Genomic DNA, 17,758 nt, shown 5'->3' on the forward strand with positions numbered 1-17,758 from the left:
AAAGAAGGAATAAATTTAAACAGAAACAGGAGAAAAAAATTTCCTATAAAAATAGTAAGAATTCTAAAGAATATAACCTTCTTTAGTCCACCAGGGGAGGTGTTTTGTTTCATATTTTAAATGAAAAGTCCATGCAGGATTCTGCCAAAGTAAAGAGGATAATGGGTTAGTGGAACTCAATCTCATCTCATTCTCCATCCCATCAAAGACAACAGCACTAATGCTTATACTTAATGCAAGGACTTTACAAGCAAAGAGAACTACAAAAAGAGGCCTGTGTTCAGTTTGCAGCTAGGGCACAGTTTTCCCAATGCCAGGATCTGGGGTCTGGTCTCAGAGAATGTGTTCATGAAGATGACAAATGCAGTTACCCTTATGGGCACCTGAAGAGGCCACAGGCAAACCTGAGTTCAAATCTCTCCTCAGACAGCTGTGAATTATAGGTACTAGCTTTGTCCTAATTGGAAAGAATAATAGGTGGAAGGGGCAGATTTGCGACTGATGTAAAAAAAAATACCATCCTTACTGATTGGTGCCCCAAAGTGTAATGCCACCCCCTCAGGATGAGCTCCTTCTCTCTGGACCTTTTCAATTTGAAAAAGTATGGTAGGGGGTAGCTAGGTGGCAAAGTGGCTAGAGCACTGGCCTTGGAATCAGGAATACCTGAGTTCAAATCCGGCCTCAGACACTTAATAATTACCTAGCTGTGTGGCCTTGGGCAAGCCACTTAACCCCACTGCCTTATAAAAAAAAACAACAAACCAAAAACCTAAAAAAAAGAAAGAAAAGTATGGTAAAGGATATTGCTTTTCAGGATAGGGTTAGATCACAAGGCTTCTGAAGCTTAGCTTTCATTCCAATTCCTCTGACATTCTGCTTCTATTTACAGGATGCTATGGACCACTTTCAGATGATGGAAAGTTAATGGTTGATATAAGAGATCACATATGACACCAGAATCTGAGACTGAAGGTGTAGATGTAAGTAAAGGCTAATCAACTTCAGAGCCAAAGGGGAAATTGGAACCGAAGTCAAGTGGAAGGGACAGGTGGGACAGCCAGAGGTGTCACCTAGCAAAATTAGAATCAGGTACTGAGAAAACAGTGGGAAACCTGAAGTCAGAGAACTTGAGTTTGACTCTCTATCATGCTATGACGTTGGGCAAGTCACAACTTCCCTGGACCAGAAGACCTCTAGGGTCCTTTCCAGGTCTAAATTTGATTCCAGTGGACCTGGGGAACTGAGTTGAATTGCTAGCTAAAAGATCCTGATGGGCTTCCTTTAAAAGTGAACTGGCTACACACATACCTTCACTTTTTTTTTTTTTAGATTTTTCAAGGCAATGGGGTTAAGTAACTTGCCCAAGGCCACACAGCTAGGTAATTATTAAGTGTCTGAGGTCGGATTTGAACCCAGGTACTCCTGACTCCAAGGCCGGTGCTCTATTCACTGCACCACCTAGCCGCCCCATACCTTCACTTCTTAAAAAAGGTCTAGTCTGCCATGACTAGGAAATTAAGGACAATAGGCTTGACACTGCCAAGACTCTCAATCAACCACTTACTCCCTGAAGTTAAACTTAAACAAGTCCTCTGATGCCAAGTGATTTAGATCTAAGTATTTGTTTTTTGGACACAGTCATGCCAGGCATCCTCCTCAACCAAAATATTACTAAACCTTTTCCAAGTTCTTCCTCTTACCCTCAGTTAAATATTAATGCTGGATTTGGCATATAGAGAGAGGCCCCACCAAGCTAAATGTTTTATTGTATGAGGTGAAGATAGGGAAGGAAAGGGAAAGGAGGAATAAATGGAGGGGGGAATGGAGGAAGAGAAAAAAAGAAGGGAGGGAAAGAAAGAAAAGGAGGAAGAAATAAGTGTGGGGAAAGGGAGAGAAAGAGATACTCTGAGAGTATGGGGGGACATAAACCTTCCCTTCCCCCATGCACAGAGAGAGCAGCATCAATAGTTCACCCATCTGCTCACATATATCACACACTTCATTCTAGTTTATTAGCTGGAATAAATCATAAATATTTCATTATACATCAACGACGCCCGACTCTGGGAAGGCACAATCCATCACCTCGACACTCCTTGCGACCTGCCGCTACGCAATAAGCTTTCCAGTCTATTAAACAAGATTGATACAGTGTGCTTGGATGGACTGGGAGAATTTATTTATGGTGCAGTGGGAGAGGGGAGGGCATGAACGGACGATAGACATCGAGTATCCAATGCCGGCACTCAAATCGTGCTCCTAAGGGATGAAGCCCTTTTCAGAGGCAAGGGAAAGATGCTTCTGAGTTGAGCTTAATCCTGTATAAAAATGACCATGATTTGGGAACTCCAAACAGTAAAATGTTAATACCCTCTGCTGTTTTCCGCTAGAGGTCTCCCATCCAAAGAATGTATGTCGCCCCAGCAACAATTTGCATCTGATAATGATCCAAATGCAGAATGGCAATTCCTTGAACATGTAAACATGGCGGGCATGATTTAGAAGAGGCTGAAAGTTGGAGAAGTAGGGTGGCTGCAGGAAGAAAAATGGCTTTATTTTGCATGCAATTCCTTATTGAAATTATATATTGAATTCAAAAATAGAGTTTAAAAAAAGGTCTCCTAGACTCATGGAATCTCAGAGTTGTTACCTAGAACAATCTGTACCTAAATAGGAGCTCTTTCTAAAATATTCCCAACAATTAGGCATTCAAATATTAGCCTATCTCTGAGTAGCTCTCATTGTTAGGAAATATTTTTCTTATATTGAACTGAAATAGATTTCACTTCATTTTCTACCCACTACTCCAAGTTAGGTCCTTTTCTCTTATTTGAGTATCCTTCCAAGTAGGATATCACATCTTTCTTTAGTCCTCTCAGCCTCCCTCCCCTCCACTGCCCCCCAATTAAACTGGTTTACAGTTATAGAATGCCGCATATTGAGTCAAATGCAGCCCTTTTGTAGGCTGTTGGTTTTTTGTAACTTTGGTATTATTACAAGGTAAGATTTCAGTGGAGAAATGGAAGAGGAGAGTTTATTTCTGGACAGCCTTTACTACTAAAGATTTCTTCCTCTAAATTGCTATGTTCATGAATCCAAGATTTTTATCACTGTGGGACATTATACTAATAATGCAGCTCACATCTCATCTTAGGTGTCTTATCTTATGTAATTTCATTTTTTATGTCTCCTCATTAATCCTCTGTAGAGTAGCTACCACTGTTCTCTTAGGTTAACATTTCGTAGAATTTGGAGAAGGATCCAGATCAGTCATTAGACTATCTCATTCTTGTCTTTGTTTCTTCTGCAACTAGGAAATTTTCTGGCACATTGTATATCAGAATTGATCTAAATGATACACAAACATGAGTTAAGTCAAGAAGCATCTATTAACACCTGTTGTGTGTGGCACTGTGCTAAGAGCTGGGGATACAAAGAAAGACAAAAGGCAGTCCCTGTTTTCAAGGAGCTTAGGCTAATATGGGAGAAAATAAGTAAACTATGTAGAAGAAAAAAAGACCTTTCCTTCTGAGGCTTCCCATCCCTTCCTTCCTGACATGTCCTCTTCAATCAGGTAAAGCTGGCTTCCCGACTATTGCATGAATGAGACTCCCCATCTCTTGGCTGCATCTCTGACTGTCCCTCATCCCTGGAATGGTTGTCCTCAACTCTGTCTACTGACTTCTCTGATTTCCTTTTAAGACCAATCTCATTTTTACAGGAAGTTGTATTGAACTCCCCTTAATTCTAGTGTCTTCCCTCTGTTAATTACTTGATAAATACCCCACAGATAGCTTGTTTACAGAGCCTTTTTGGCATGTCTCCCCACTAGAATGTATCCCCAACAATCAGCACAGTGTCTACAACATAGTAGGTATTTAATAAATATTTATCGATTAATCATGTACAGATAAATCATAGACAGGATAAATTGAAGATAATCCTGGAATCAAAGAGCTAGTATTGAAAGAAATGAGGAAAGATTCCTTTTAGAAGGTAGGATTTCATATGGGGTCAACCTCAATTTGAGTAGATAGCGTATTCCTGAAGCCAGAAAAAACCAATGTGATCTTTGGCAGTATTAAGAGAAGCATAATGACCAAGACTAAGGATGTGATAGTTCACTGATACAGAGGAGGACTGGGTTGAGTTCTGAGTGACCTATTTTAAGTACAACACTAATAAGATGGGAATGTCCAGTGGAGGGCAGTGAGGATGGCATGGGCATCCAAAACAATATGAGAAATGGGTGAAGAAACTAGGGATGGTTGGGCTGGAGAAGAGATGACTTGGGGGGAACATAATAATTATCTTTTAAGTATCTAGAGCTTATTAGCATATGAAAGATTAGACTGATTTCCTTTTTTTTCTCATTTCTACATGTTTCTATATGTAGAAACATGTAGAAATGAGAAAAAAAAGCAAATTGAGGATTGAAAAAAAAATTCCTAACATTTAGAACTATCCCCAAGAAGGATTGGGCTGTGATAAGTGGCAATGGATTCCTCATCACTGGAGGTCTTTAAGCAAAGGTTACATGACTACTTATCAGTTGTACTGTTGAGGGGATGGATTATTATTCGGGTAATATAAGATGGTGGCCTGGGAGGTCCCTTCCAATTCTCAGATTCTTTGAGTCTGTATACTGCTTGATTTGTCTCTTCAAGAAGAACCCAAGGCCTATCCTTCCAATCAAGCTTTGTCTTATGGGTTTACTTAAAACAAGAATGTCAGGATTTGGTTCCTCCCAGTATATGTGAACTCTTTAGTTGCTGAGCAAATAGCTTACATTGAGAGTGTCAAAGTTTATTGACACTATTGGCTCAGAACAAGGAAGTCAAGTTAATAATTATTATATGCCTATGAGATGCTGGGGATAAGAAGAAAGGCAAAAGACAGTTCCTGCCCTCAGGGAGCTTATAGTCAAGCACAGGAGACAGACATATAAACAACTAGGTATATATAGACATATAGAGGATAAATCAGAGCATTTATGAAAATAAAGCTCACTCTCCTCCACAATTCCTTAAAAACAACTAGTTTTAGCACCCTCTGTCCCCCTTTTTTGCCATTCAATCATCACCATCATGGAAGCCAAAGGAGGTCACATGGGCCTGGTGCCTATTCTTTGTTTCATGTTACAATCATCAAAGAATTCTTTTCCTTAAGGCCAGTTTGCTGGCGATAAGCCTCTTTATACTTCACTAGGCCAAATCTCAGAAAGCAGGTCTGGTCTGCTGGCAGGAGTATATCTGAAGGCATCAGGGAAGAATAAGAAAGTTTTTTGGTGAAGAATAAGAAAGTTTTTTGGTGAGGAAAAATAGAGGGAGCTTTTTTTTATAAGAAACGCTCGAATTTATCCTGTATATATCTTATATGAACATTATTTGCAAGTTATCTCCTGCACTAGACTGTAAATCCTCAAGGGCAGGGACTGTCTTTCTCCTTCTTCATAAGCACAATGTCTAGTCCATAGGAAATACTTTATAAATATAATTGACTTTAATTCCTCTTTTTTTGAGTCAAAATTTGACTCAAATTTGACCCAGTTCTGCCTCTGGAGCTTCAGGACCAGGTTAGCTCTGTCCTCTCCATGACAGTCCTTTTAAGTTCTTTGAAGGTGGCAATCGTGTTCTCTCCCACCCCCCCATAACTCTCTAGGCTTTCCTAGGCTAAACATTACCAGGTCCTTCTCTGGAATACTTTGAATCTATAATAATAATAATGATATTAATGATGATGATGATACAATAACAGCAATAACCATGGTAACAGCAAGGTTTTATATAGTACTTTAAGGTTTTCAGAGTATGTCCTTTGATTCTCACAAGGCTGTAAGGTAGGTGCTATTTCTGTTATTTTTGTTATGAGTTGTAATTGATGTAGTTGTGATAGTAGCAGTAGCAGCAGTGTTGAGGCAGGGTCTCCCTATCTAGGCTTGGCTAAAAGCTACTCACACTCCTGATCCCACTTCTGACTAGGGAGACTCATTTTCCCCTAAGTAGCCTGGTTTTGGTCCCTCCTCATTCCAGCAAGCTCACTTCCTTGGTGTTGGAGTTAGGTCATACTGCAGCTCAGCTCCTTAGTTCAAGTGATCCACTAGCCTCAGTCTCTCTGGTACTAGGGATCACAGGTGATATCTTCCAGTGGTTAGATGCTCTGATTATCCCCATTTTACAGATGAGGAAACTGAGGCAAAAAGTAGTTAAGTGATTTGCCCGGGAGAGTCTAGTGAGTGTCTGAGGCAGGATTTGAACTCATTCCTTCTGAACACCAAGCCTAACAGTCTATTCACTGCCACCTAACTGCCTCTTAGACCATTCCTTATCCTGGTCACTGATCTCCATTTTATCTCAATGGTTCGTAATTATTGTTTGGTTTGAACCTGAGACTTCAGATATGGGGAACTTCTGGTGTGTTTCAGATAGGCATCTCTTCCATAGCTGAGAGTCTTAAAGAATTAGCTGGGACACCAAAAGGTTGAATGATTTGCTTATGATCACCCAGATTTTACAGGACAGGGAGTATAGAGCTGGGTATTTCTGGGGTTAAGGAGAATCAGTGCTCAATCCTCTATGACATTCTGTTATTTATATGAGGCTTTTAAGTTTACATATTCCTCATCACATCTTTGGGAGTGGGCAGTAAAATTCCTTTTTTCCCATCCCTTTCTCCTTTTCTCTCTCTCTCTCTTTTCATTTCTTCCCTCCCTCCCCTTCCATCTCTTTTCTTCCTCTTCTCTTTCTTCCTTTTATGATCTGAATGGTCATTTTTGTCTTCGTATTTCAAATGCCTAGCAGAGGTCCTGGTACACACCAAACATTTCACAAATGCTTATTGATTGACAAAGTCTGGCTTTATTCTATGAATCTTTATCTCCCCAAATCCTGCTCTTACAGAGCAGGTGGAATAAATCCATTTGAGCAGGTTGGTGATTTTCTCTACCAGGCTGATCCAAAGTTTTATATATCACAGTTGATCTGAATTAAAAACTTGGGAAGCACTAATTTAAAATAGTGGAAAACAATATTACTTTATATTTATACAAATCCTTTTTTGTCTTAGGAAACCAAAGTGATTTATGCTAAAACCAAATATCTTTTTCTTATTTTCCTTTTATAGCCAAGTGATTATTCTTCTCGAAGATGCACATGTGAAAAAAAGACAAAACTGGATATAGGGCAATTAGGTGGCATATTGTGACAGACCTGGTGTCAGGGAGACCTGAGTCTGAATACTGTATCTCAGACATTTGCTGTGACCCTGGCAAGTCACTTAATCTCTGCCTCAAGTTCCCCCATTTGTAAAATGGAGAAAATATTATCTACCTTACAGAGTTATGGTGAGGATCAAATGAGAAAACACATGTAAAGTGTACTGTAATTCTTAAAACACCATATAAATGCTAGTCATAGTTATTACTATTAGACTGAAATTTCCTGAATCTCTTACTAACCCAAGGTAAAGAATAACCAGTGGTTTTTTTTTTTTTAATCTAGGAGTCTATTTTCTTAGCAAATACTTGCTTCTTTGTCACATGTAGGACAGTGATGGTGAAGCCTTTGATGGAAAGCAGTATCTGGTTTTTTGTTTTGTTTTGTTTTAGGTTTTTGCAAGGCAAATGGAGTTAAGAGGCTTGCCCAAGGCCACACAGCTAGGTAATTATTAAGTGCCTGAGGTCAAATTTGAACTCAGGTCCTCCTGACTCCAGGGCCAGTGCTCTATCCACTGCGCCACCTAGCCTCCCCAGCAGTATCTGTTTTTGACAGTCTGCTAATCCATTTGAATAGCCAGGTGGTGCAATCAATAATATGGTGGGCTTGGAATCAGGAATATTTGAGTTCCAATTTTGTCTCAGCTATTCACTAGCTATATTTTTGACCCTAGGTAAGCAGGGTCACCTTTCTTAGCCTCTGTTTCCTCATCTGTAATATGTTTAATAGCTAATCAATAATGAGTTCATGAAATAAAATACTTTGTAAATCTTAAGGCATTATATCAACATTAGTTATTAGTATCTATATCACTAAATTTAGAGTCAGTGAGGGTACTGGAGACTGTGTTACTGTGCCTTCTCATTTTATAGCTGAGTCTGAGTGGTCACATACTTGCCCAATACTACACAGTTGAAGAACGGGAATCTCAGCCTATCCCCAGGTTTCAAATTCATTGCTCATTGTACTAAAGCTGGTTGTCTCATCCCTTACAAGAGAAAAAAAGCAAAGAGAGGCAGAACAAAGGGTTCCTGAAAATCCTAAAAAGTCCTAGATCCCTTTCTGATTATTTCAGCAGGTTAAAAATGCACAAATTGAAGGCTCCAAAAGGACTGCACCAGAGCAAGGCTGCATAAAGTATTCTTCAGGGAAGACTTACATACAACTTTTATTGTAAACCTGACATTTTCTGAAGGATTCTTTTCAAAAGGAACAAGAAGTTGTGAAAAAGGACACCCTTTTGTGTTTCACAAAGATCTCTCAAAGAATGCCCAACTGGATTAATAAGGACCCCCTTACTTTCTTCTGAATTATAATTCTAGAATTTTGAAGCTGTCTGAAGGTTTTGGAGATCCACTCCAATCACTTCATCTGTCATTTCTATAATATTTTGGTAGCTCTAGAAAAAGTTTGGTGGGATAAGGAATGGTGAGAGAAGATTGAAACTGAAGGCTGAACTACCAGCAATTCCTAAATTCAATATGCTTTCCCTCACATAATACATTTGCATGGAGTGTTCTTCACATCTGTACTATCTTTCTCCCCATCATCACCTCTCAAAATTCTTCTCTTTTATCGAGAGCTCAGAAAACCTTTCTTGTTACCCTCATTGTTCTCTTGTATCCTCAAATTTTTCTCAAGAAAATGGTCTGCAGATCAGATCTTAGTCTCAAAATTCTACACTGTTTTATTATTTCTGTGCATGTGTCTTTCCCCCCTCCCCCTAGGAGACTGTAAGCTCCTTGAGGGATCATTGTATTCCTGGGACAGCTAGGTGGCACAGTGGATAGAGCACTGGCCTTGGAATCAGGAGGACAGGAGTTCAAATCCAGCCTCAGACATTTACTAGCTGTGTGACCTTGAGCAAGTCACTTAACCCTGACTGCCTCACATTCAGGGCCATCTCTAGTCATCCTGATTCATATCTGGCCATGAATCTTAGATGGCTCTAGAGGACAAAGTGAGGCGGTTGACTCAGTACAGCACCCCCTCACTGAAAATCCAATTCATGTGCTTGTCATGGCATCACCTCCCTGATGTCATGGTCTTCCTTGAGAATAAAGGACAAAAATATCTTTGTATACTGAGCAGGATGTCTTGTGCTTAGTAGGTCTTTGCTTGTCTTTTGTTTTTTGAAGAAAAAGAATGATATCATAGGGTGATGTCTTGACTTGTTCATGAATTGGATTTAAGTGAGGAAGAGTTGCACAAATTCATCAGACAACCACCACCTTTATGGAGTCGTTGTATCCCTAGCAAGATCTCTTGCACTTAGTAGGCCTTTAATGTTTGTTGACTTGGAGTACTAGCCTATGCTCTTTGGGTGATTTGCAAATTTCTATTATCCATGTTACTGCCATGTCCAGATCTTTCAACAATATAGATAAATAGAAGTGAACTAGGGAGAACAAGATGGACCCATCCTGTAAACCTAATAGATTCACCAAAGTAGATTTGAAGAATAAATTTTTCATACTCCAAGGAAAGGCAATGGCCGAAAATAATGAATAAGCTTTTATATTAGGAACAAATCTGTTCAAAGAATACATTTACATTTCTGTCTATCAAGGTTATGCATGCGAGTGGTTTCCACTCCAATCATTAACAGAGCATCAAAGTCTGAAAGGGAAATGCATCTTAAAAAAAAAAAAAGAAGCTGTCTTGGAATTTCTGGTTTCTTAAAGAAACCATGCTTGTTAATCATATGCACAGAGTCTGGAGGTATTATCTAATTTTAAAAGTCATGGATTTTTCTTCTTTTTTGCTAGGATCTATTTTGGAAAAAAAGATTAAGCCTCTTCAACAGATTAAACCTTTATACTAAGTCAATATGCAAGAAGAATGGGACTATAGAATTTAGAGCTGGAAGGACTTTATATAACATTTAGTCTTTTTTTACTCAGAAGAATACTGACCTGGAGAGGTAAAAGTGACTTGCCCAAGATTACATAGATATTATGCAGTAGCACCATGATTTAAAACTGGACTCAAACCCAGTGCTTTTTCTATTATACCGGAGTCATACTCTTAACTCCCAAAATGTAGAGCCCTCATATTGTGTTGAAATAGCTGTCTTTATCCATGGTTTCTTTTATATCACCATAACTATTTTGTCTCAGATTCTCCTGAGGACTAAGAGAATCAAGTCACTGAATTTTAGTAGGACTATTCTACTAGGCAGGAGTAAAGAACCTAGTTTTCCATTCAAAAACTGGCAATTCCAGATGGTCCCTCATTTTCCTTTTTTCATGATTTGAAACAAATGTTAAATACTCGTTGATTTAAATTTTTATAATTCCAAATGAAACTGGTCACTTTGAGGAATGGAAACCAATGGCAATTCTTTACCTTCATCTTCAGTTTTGTCTTTTCCATTGTCATATTTCTATTTTTCTCCTTTCTGAATATATCTCTCCTTTTTAATTCTATGTTGCTCAAGGCTCTTTTTCAAACTAAGTAATGGTTTCCCACTTTAGAAGGGAGAAGGAGCAATTTTCCTGGAATTTGAGAAATTCTCCACAGTTCCTTTACCCAGCAGTCCTACAGACCATCATTTGGCAATAACAATAGTTGTTGCCTTTAAAAGGCCAATAAACAAGTAGGTGATCCCCAGAAATTTCCCATAGTCCTGGCAAGAATGAATAGTAGGTTTTTAATGCTCTGGGGTTCATTCTGATTTACCAGTAATCAGAAACCAGCTGTTCCTAGGTAAACTAAAGGCTGATAGAGATGACTTAAAAAAAGAGGAGGGATCCTTTATCTAGCGGGGCTACAAATTAGTACTTAGATGGAATCTGGAAGTGATATAATGGACTGCAGGAAAAGAAATAAATCTATTAGAACTGAATAGCTGTTTGTTTACATATCTTGCCATGAACATTACCACAAGCAGGAACAGCAGGTGTATGTGCAAGCACCATTTATTTACATAATAATATTGCTGAGTAGATTTGTAGCTCCAGGGCACACTCGCCTCTCCCGGTGTGTGCCTAACTCCCATTAACAGTAATGGTCGTTGTTGTGTGTGCATGGAAGAACAAGTCCTTCTACCCTATTATGCTGGCCTACGGTTAATTTCAACTCAAAAGGAAGAAGGCAGAATGGATGTGTGCAGTACTTCAGCACTCCCACCACAAAAGCCCCCTCAGTCAAACAGAAGGGTATTAAGATGACACTTGGTTGACTGCCTGTCTTTCGTTCTTCATCCTTTGTGGAGACTGTCAGATAATGTTCTCTGAAGGAGGAACAGCATCTCTGGGTGAGAAGGAGTTAAGAAACAGAGCCAAGCTTTCAAAACTTCTCCCAAAGACCCCTGGAGCATACAGCATTAAAATTTAAAAAAAAAAAGGAAAAAAATTTAAAGCTCAAAATGGAATTCTTGTCATGCTCTGAACCAGGGAGTTTGTTTGTATTCTATACACAGCAGCACCGAGCCTTCTGTCGAAGCCACGCTGTGAGAAAGGGCAAAACCCTGCCGAGATGAAAGAATGTGAGGACCTGGTATAGCCTCCCCTGGCATTTACACCTGAAAAAAAAATCACTCAAGGGCATCTTACAGAGAGCTGTGCTAATGAGCAGCTTCTCACCGGAATGGCAATGTAGCTGAGCTGATGAAAGCTGAGATGCAGCAGAATAGAAAATACTTTGGGAGTTTCTTTAAGCATCTGGGGGGGGGGCAAAAAGCCTCAGATAAGACAATGCTGATTGCAAATGGCTCCTGTCACCCCTTTTCCCTCAGACACTATGTTGTGAGCCAGCTGATTTTTAGTCTAGTTCATTAATGGACACTGATGCTTCTTTTAGGCATTCCATTTTATGTATCATGATGTATGATGAATTGTTTTAGATTCTAGGTTAAAATATCCTCTTTGGGTCTCCTTGATCTCTGTGTTCATACTTGATACATCAATGCAAAAAATACCAGTGCAGCCTATGGTGGGGGGGAGCAGTGTCATCCCAAGCCAATGTCTGCAAAGCCTAAGTCGATTTATGGTTTAGTTTTCTCTGTCCCAATCCTGATGCCATTGCCAGTGATGAAATCCATTCAATGTTCCTCAGAGTATAGAGCTATGCTGAACACTTAAAATTGTGCTTCAGGGTATCCATATGACCTTTTCAAATGCTTGTGGGTCACTGGAGACCAGGTGTCAAACATCCATTCTCTCTTAGAGCTGAGAGGGGAAAAGGCTAGTAGATGGGCTGTTTCAAGATTCAGGTTGTTGGAGGACTCACTTCAGGATTATAGGATCATCATTTCAGAGCTGGGAAGAGAACTCCAGTCTGGTTTACCCCAAAATAATCTAGTCCAAACACTCTCATTTTACAGTTCAGAAAGCAGAGGCCCAGAGACATGAAGTGATTTGCTGAGGTCACAAAAAAGTTTCTAGCAGAATAGGGTTATTACTCAGGTGTCTTGACTTCCAGGTCAGTGTTTTTCAACTCATTGTTCATCCTATTTTAACTCTTATGTTTACAATGACACATAGGGAAATGCTTTGGAACCACTCAAGAAATCTGATATGAAGTCTTTAATAGACATAAAAATTGGAAACATAATTCTCCATAGCTATTCCTGGTGGTTGGGAACTTGACAACACATTAATTCTGTCTTCCACCTTCAGTATATGTGTAGCAATGTCCTGAACATTTAAGCTTATTATTCAATGCCACAGAGAAACTCTGGTTTGGCAGAAAGCTAAGCAGCCTGAATTTCTTTAGCTTTGGCAATCTATTGCAAATCATGGTAGTGCTTCCTAAGTTGATTTTCATGTGTGGATGAAGTCTACTTATCATCAATCAACTACTGAGAATTTCACAGGCTTCAGTGCTGCAAAGGCATCTAGTTTAAACTTTTTATTTTACAGTTAAGAAACTGAGACCCATAGTGGGGAGATGGCTTGCTCAAGCTCACAAGCAGTTATGAGGAGCAGAGATGAAATCTGGACTCTGGTCTTCTGATTCCAAATTCTGATTCCATTGGTCTTTCTATTCTATTATGTTGCTTGTCCAAAGTGGCAGTGACATTTTTATTGTTGTCATCCAGTCATTTTTCAGTCATATCTAATTCTCCATGAGTCCATTTGGGATTTTCTTGGCAAAGATAATAGAGTGATTTGCCATTTTCTTCTACAACTCTTTTTACAGATAAGGGAAGTGAGGCAAACAGGAGTGACTTGCCCAGGTAACACAGCTATTAGCCAAAAAACTATGTTTTTTTAAAAAGCAAACTGGCATGGTAAAGGTCAAAAGCGCCAGGTTGCTGAAATCAAAGATTCAGATGAGTGAAAAGTTAAATAAAGAAAAGCAAAATCCAAGACAGAATGTTCTTTCTAGACTGTCACTATCTCAGTTTCTCCAATGGTAACATAGTCATGGTGGTTCAAAGTACCACAGCAGTATAACAGAGGGATTTTCTTCAAGGATCCTTGATCTTGTTGGCTTATGCATTCCCTTCATGAACAAGGAACACAAATTACCTTAAAGAGAGACAGTCCAAGACTTGCTAGGGCTGAATATTTTATCATTCTATGGACAGTCTGGTAATGAGACTCTCTAAGATATCTAAGCTAGGTCATCACTGGGCCCTTTCTTGAAATCTTTCAAATGTAGTGAGATCTTTCAGAATTGCCATTCTGTTGCCATAGTCTTAGAAATAGATAGTAGATACTTAATATATATTTAATGACTGACTGATATAGATGACCATAGTGATAGATATTAAAATATCCAGATAATTAAGAAAGAAATAACTGTTAAAAGTCACCTTCTGCTAGGGTAATAACTATTCTAAATATGTCTATATGATTTTGTTTGATTCAATTTCACATTTGATTGCAGATAAGTGATCTTTTTTTGCCATTGGAAAGCCACCAACCATTCAGAGCCTGCATATTTTCAGTCCCTTTTTTTCACTTGTGGGTTAAAGTTCCAAAAATTCATTCCTCCATATTTCTAAGGAAACTTCAAAACATGGTGACCAAAGAAAATAGGGGGGAAACCTAACTTTTTTTTCCTTTTACTTCCTACCTTTACTAATTCCTTACAGACAGGGTAGCTCCTCAAGGCCTCTGGCCTTGGTTTCATCAGTTCTCGTCCCCATGGTTTTGACTAAAATGACCAAAAATCCTTTTGAAATCAAGGAATCACCTGGCATAGTTGTAAATAGATCTGACAATCAGAAATTTTCTTTGCCTTCTCAGTGTAGCAGTGCCTCTGTAATGTCTGGGGCTATAAGGAGTTTTCTGCATCATTGACTTAACAGCCAGGTAGTTTATTTAGACATTTCCAGACTGTGTGATTTACATGTAGGGTAGCATAAAAGAAATGCACTGAAGTCCTATAGTATTTCCTCACCTGCTAAAAATGACAAGTCCATTATTAAGTTGAATAGAAAGGTGACATGTACACATGGTTTCTGATCATCAGTCAGGGGTGAATTGGGGCTGGTAAAAAATAGATATTATTTGTTAATGGGTAGTTCCCTTTCCTATTCTACTTGAAGGACCACTCTTGAAGGAAACCTATTATTATTAATCAGTGGATTTTTGATCAGGCTCCTGGGTAGAGTTGAAACCATCTTGGACCTCCATAACCAGAGAATGTACAATGTGGCAGAGACATCAGACTTTACAAAGTGCCCCCTAGTGGTCTTCCAATGGCTTTCTCAGACCAGAGAAAGAACAAAAGGTCTAATTGTCAGGAAGTGCCATTTCCCAAAGTTGGTTTTCCTTTCATTTCATGGAAAAGGGAAGAACACTTACTGGACCAATAATACAGATTCTTTTCCCTCAGTTACCAAGACTCCTTGGTTTCTAATTATTATGTCCCCTTTGTGCCTTAGTATTATCAACTTTTTTTCTTTTTTGCCTTCAATAACTGATAAGACTCTCCTGCCACTTATTAGGAAATCAGTCCCATGAGCCATGGAGGAGTCAATAATAAAGAAAAGCATTTCTCTCCTCTGTATGTCTACTTTTGCTAACATCTTGTCTACCCAATCAGTTCGCCAAGGCTGAGCAGTCCCTACCAACTGCTTTAGATAGTACAAAGTCCTTACAAACGTGTCTTGTCCCAGAGGGGTCTTGTAATGCAGCAAACTGGCAGCTAGTATTATTGTACCCCTTTGCCATAGAAACATCATGAAGGAGGTGTGGTGGAACTAGGTATTCAGTTTTCATTTTTATAATTTAGGGGGAAAACATATATTACTTCCAAGTAATATTTTCTGCCATTAGAGAGCAATAGCCTTGCTAGAGCTAGCAGATATTTTGTTCATTATATTATACCTTCCTAAAAGGTTTGAGTTTAAGCATCTGTTCCCATTAGTCTCAGTCTCTCTCTCTCTCTCTCTCTCTCTCTCTCTCTCTCTCTCTCTCTCAATTTATAATATACCCTGAGATGAAATTTGGTATATGCTCAGAGGCAACTTGATTTTTTTTACTCCAAAGAGAAGGTAATGCAGCTCCTGGTATCTATCACCTGGAATCTAGGATTCATACAGTGTCAGTGTTAGATGGGACCACAGAAGCCACTCAAGTGTCAACACTTCATTTTATAGAAGGGCAAACTGAAGCTCAGAGAAGAGAATGGACTTGCTTAAGATAGCATAGTAAACTATTAGGCAGACTCAGGACTAGAACATATCTCCCAGTTCCTGGTCTCACACTCTTTTATGAAGCACTTAAGAAGTTGTATCCCTTTTCCAGGAATTTTTTAAAATTCATTTCTGAAGACTTCTATGCTATGACCCAGTTATTAGGTTCTCTGTAGAATCCATAAAGGCTTCCTAGATTTTAGCCAATGAGGTTATAGGGTGCTTCCTCCTGAAAGTCTTTGATTACACTATCTGTAAAAAGCAGTCTTCATGTGATGGAGAGTCAGGTGGTGCTATGGTGCAGGGGAATTGCTATGCATCCCAAGGAGTCCTTCAGTGTGAGCTTCTATGAGAGAATGCTTAATAGCTCTCCTGGGGCCATTAGTAGCCTCCTTTCCAGTAATTCACATATTAGGAACCCCCAAGTTACTGAGTGGAATTACATCATGGATTTGGTTCAGTGGTGTCTTGATTCAGTGATATGGCTGCATTAAAAGCTGCCCTCATAATTGTAAGGGCTCCCTTTGGCCCCCTGTAGGAAGTAGCCTTTGACCTTGCTGCTACAGGGGACAGAGTGATTCTGGGAACCCCAGTGCTATATTTCTATTTACCTTTCTAGGGAGAAAAAGAACAAAGGAATTTATGTTGATAATACTGATTCTTGCCTCTGCCTAAATGTTAAATGTTCTTTTTTTTTTTTCTCCTCCCAAAGAAAACTGGTCCTTGAGCTAGGAGAGAAGCTTTAAAAACTGCTATTTTCTAATAACAAGACTCATCTCTTTGGGGGACAAATAGGTTATTCCCCTAAACAAATATAAGATTTCTATTGGTTCAGCACTGCAAAGAACTCTAGAAATCCCCCTAGTCCATATTCTTCATTTTATAAGGTGAGATCCTGCAGAATAGTAGCAGTTCCTTGAAGGTAGAGTTAGTATCTCCAGCACCTAGGACAGCGCTGAGTGCCTAGTAGCTGCCAATGCTTGGGTATTGCAGTGACTCTCCCTCCTTTCAAACTAGCTCTTCCTCTACCTCTTCCTGGCTTCCAATACCCAGCCCAAGTATCCCCTTCTGCAGGCGACCTTTCTTGTACCCCCACCTCCACCCACTGTAGGTAATTATTAAGTATTTGAGGCCGGATTTGAACTCAGGTTCTCCCCTTTGACTCAAGGGACACTACTAATCCCTTCCCTAGAATTTATCTTGCCTATATCTTACATATACCTACCTGTTTGGATGTTTTAAGGACAGAAATATCTGTCTATTTTTGTACTTCCTACTGAACACAGTAAGTATCTAATAAATCCTTGCTGACTGATCAAACCTTGCAAGAGTGGTATCTAACAAAGTCAGGATTCAAACCCCAGTATTCTGCTGCCAAATCCAGTGGTTGTTGTCCTCTTCCTCCTCCTCATAATAAATTTGAAGTTGATGATGATGATGGCTAGCATTTATTAGGCACCATTTATATGCTAGGGAACTTTGCTGAGCATATAACAACTATTAATATTTGACCTTCAAAACAATCCTATGAGGTAGGTGTTTATTATTATCCCCATTTTATAAATGAGAAAACTGGAGGCAGACAGAGGATAAGTAAATTGCCCAGGGTTACACAGCTCGTAAGTGTCCAAAACTGGATGCTACACCATAGATGCCTAATTTCATGGGACTTTCACCAATACACCATCAACTTATGTGTGTGTGTGTAGGGGGGAGGTAAATCACCACCTTATAAAGGAACTTGAGGCATAGGACTTTAAAGTCCCATGATTAATTGAGGCATAGTCAGGTTTAGAAGTCAGCCTTGTCTTCTGTCTCTAAGATTTTGACCATACTATCTATTATAGCAAAACACATCAAGGAAGAAGAAGAGAGTGATGAGAATGTGGTGGACTGAGTGCTAGACATGGAAGTGAGAAAGAGCTGAATTTGAAAACTACCTTAGATATTT

The 17,758-nt window shown here is 39.2% G+C and overlaps 1 protein-coding gene across 2 annotated transcripts in view; it reads right to left on the bottom strand.

Annotated features, from left to right (window-relative positions):
* The window catches only part of ACSF3 (acyl-CoA synthetase family member 3), a 233,613-nt gene that overhangs the window by 43,998 nt on the left and 171,857 nt on the right, over window positions 1–17,758 (bottom strand). The gene's annotated exons all lie outside the window — the stretch shown is intronic.

Source organism: Macrotis lagotis, chromosome 1, assembly GCF_037893015.1.
Source record: "Macrotis lagotis isolate mMagLag1 chromosome 1, bilby.v1.9.chrom.fasta, whole genome shotgun sequence".
Lineage (NCBI taxonomy): Eukaryota > Metazoa > Chordata > Mammalia > Peramelemorphia > Peramelidae > Macrotis > Macrotis lagotis.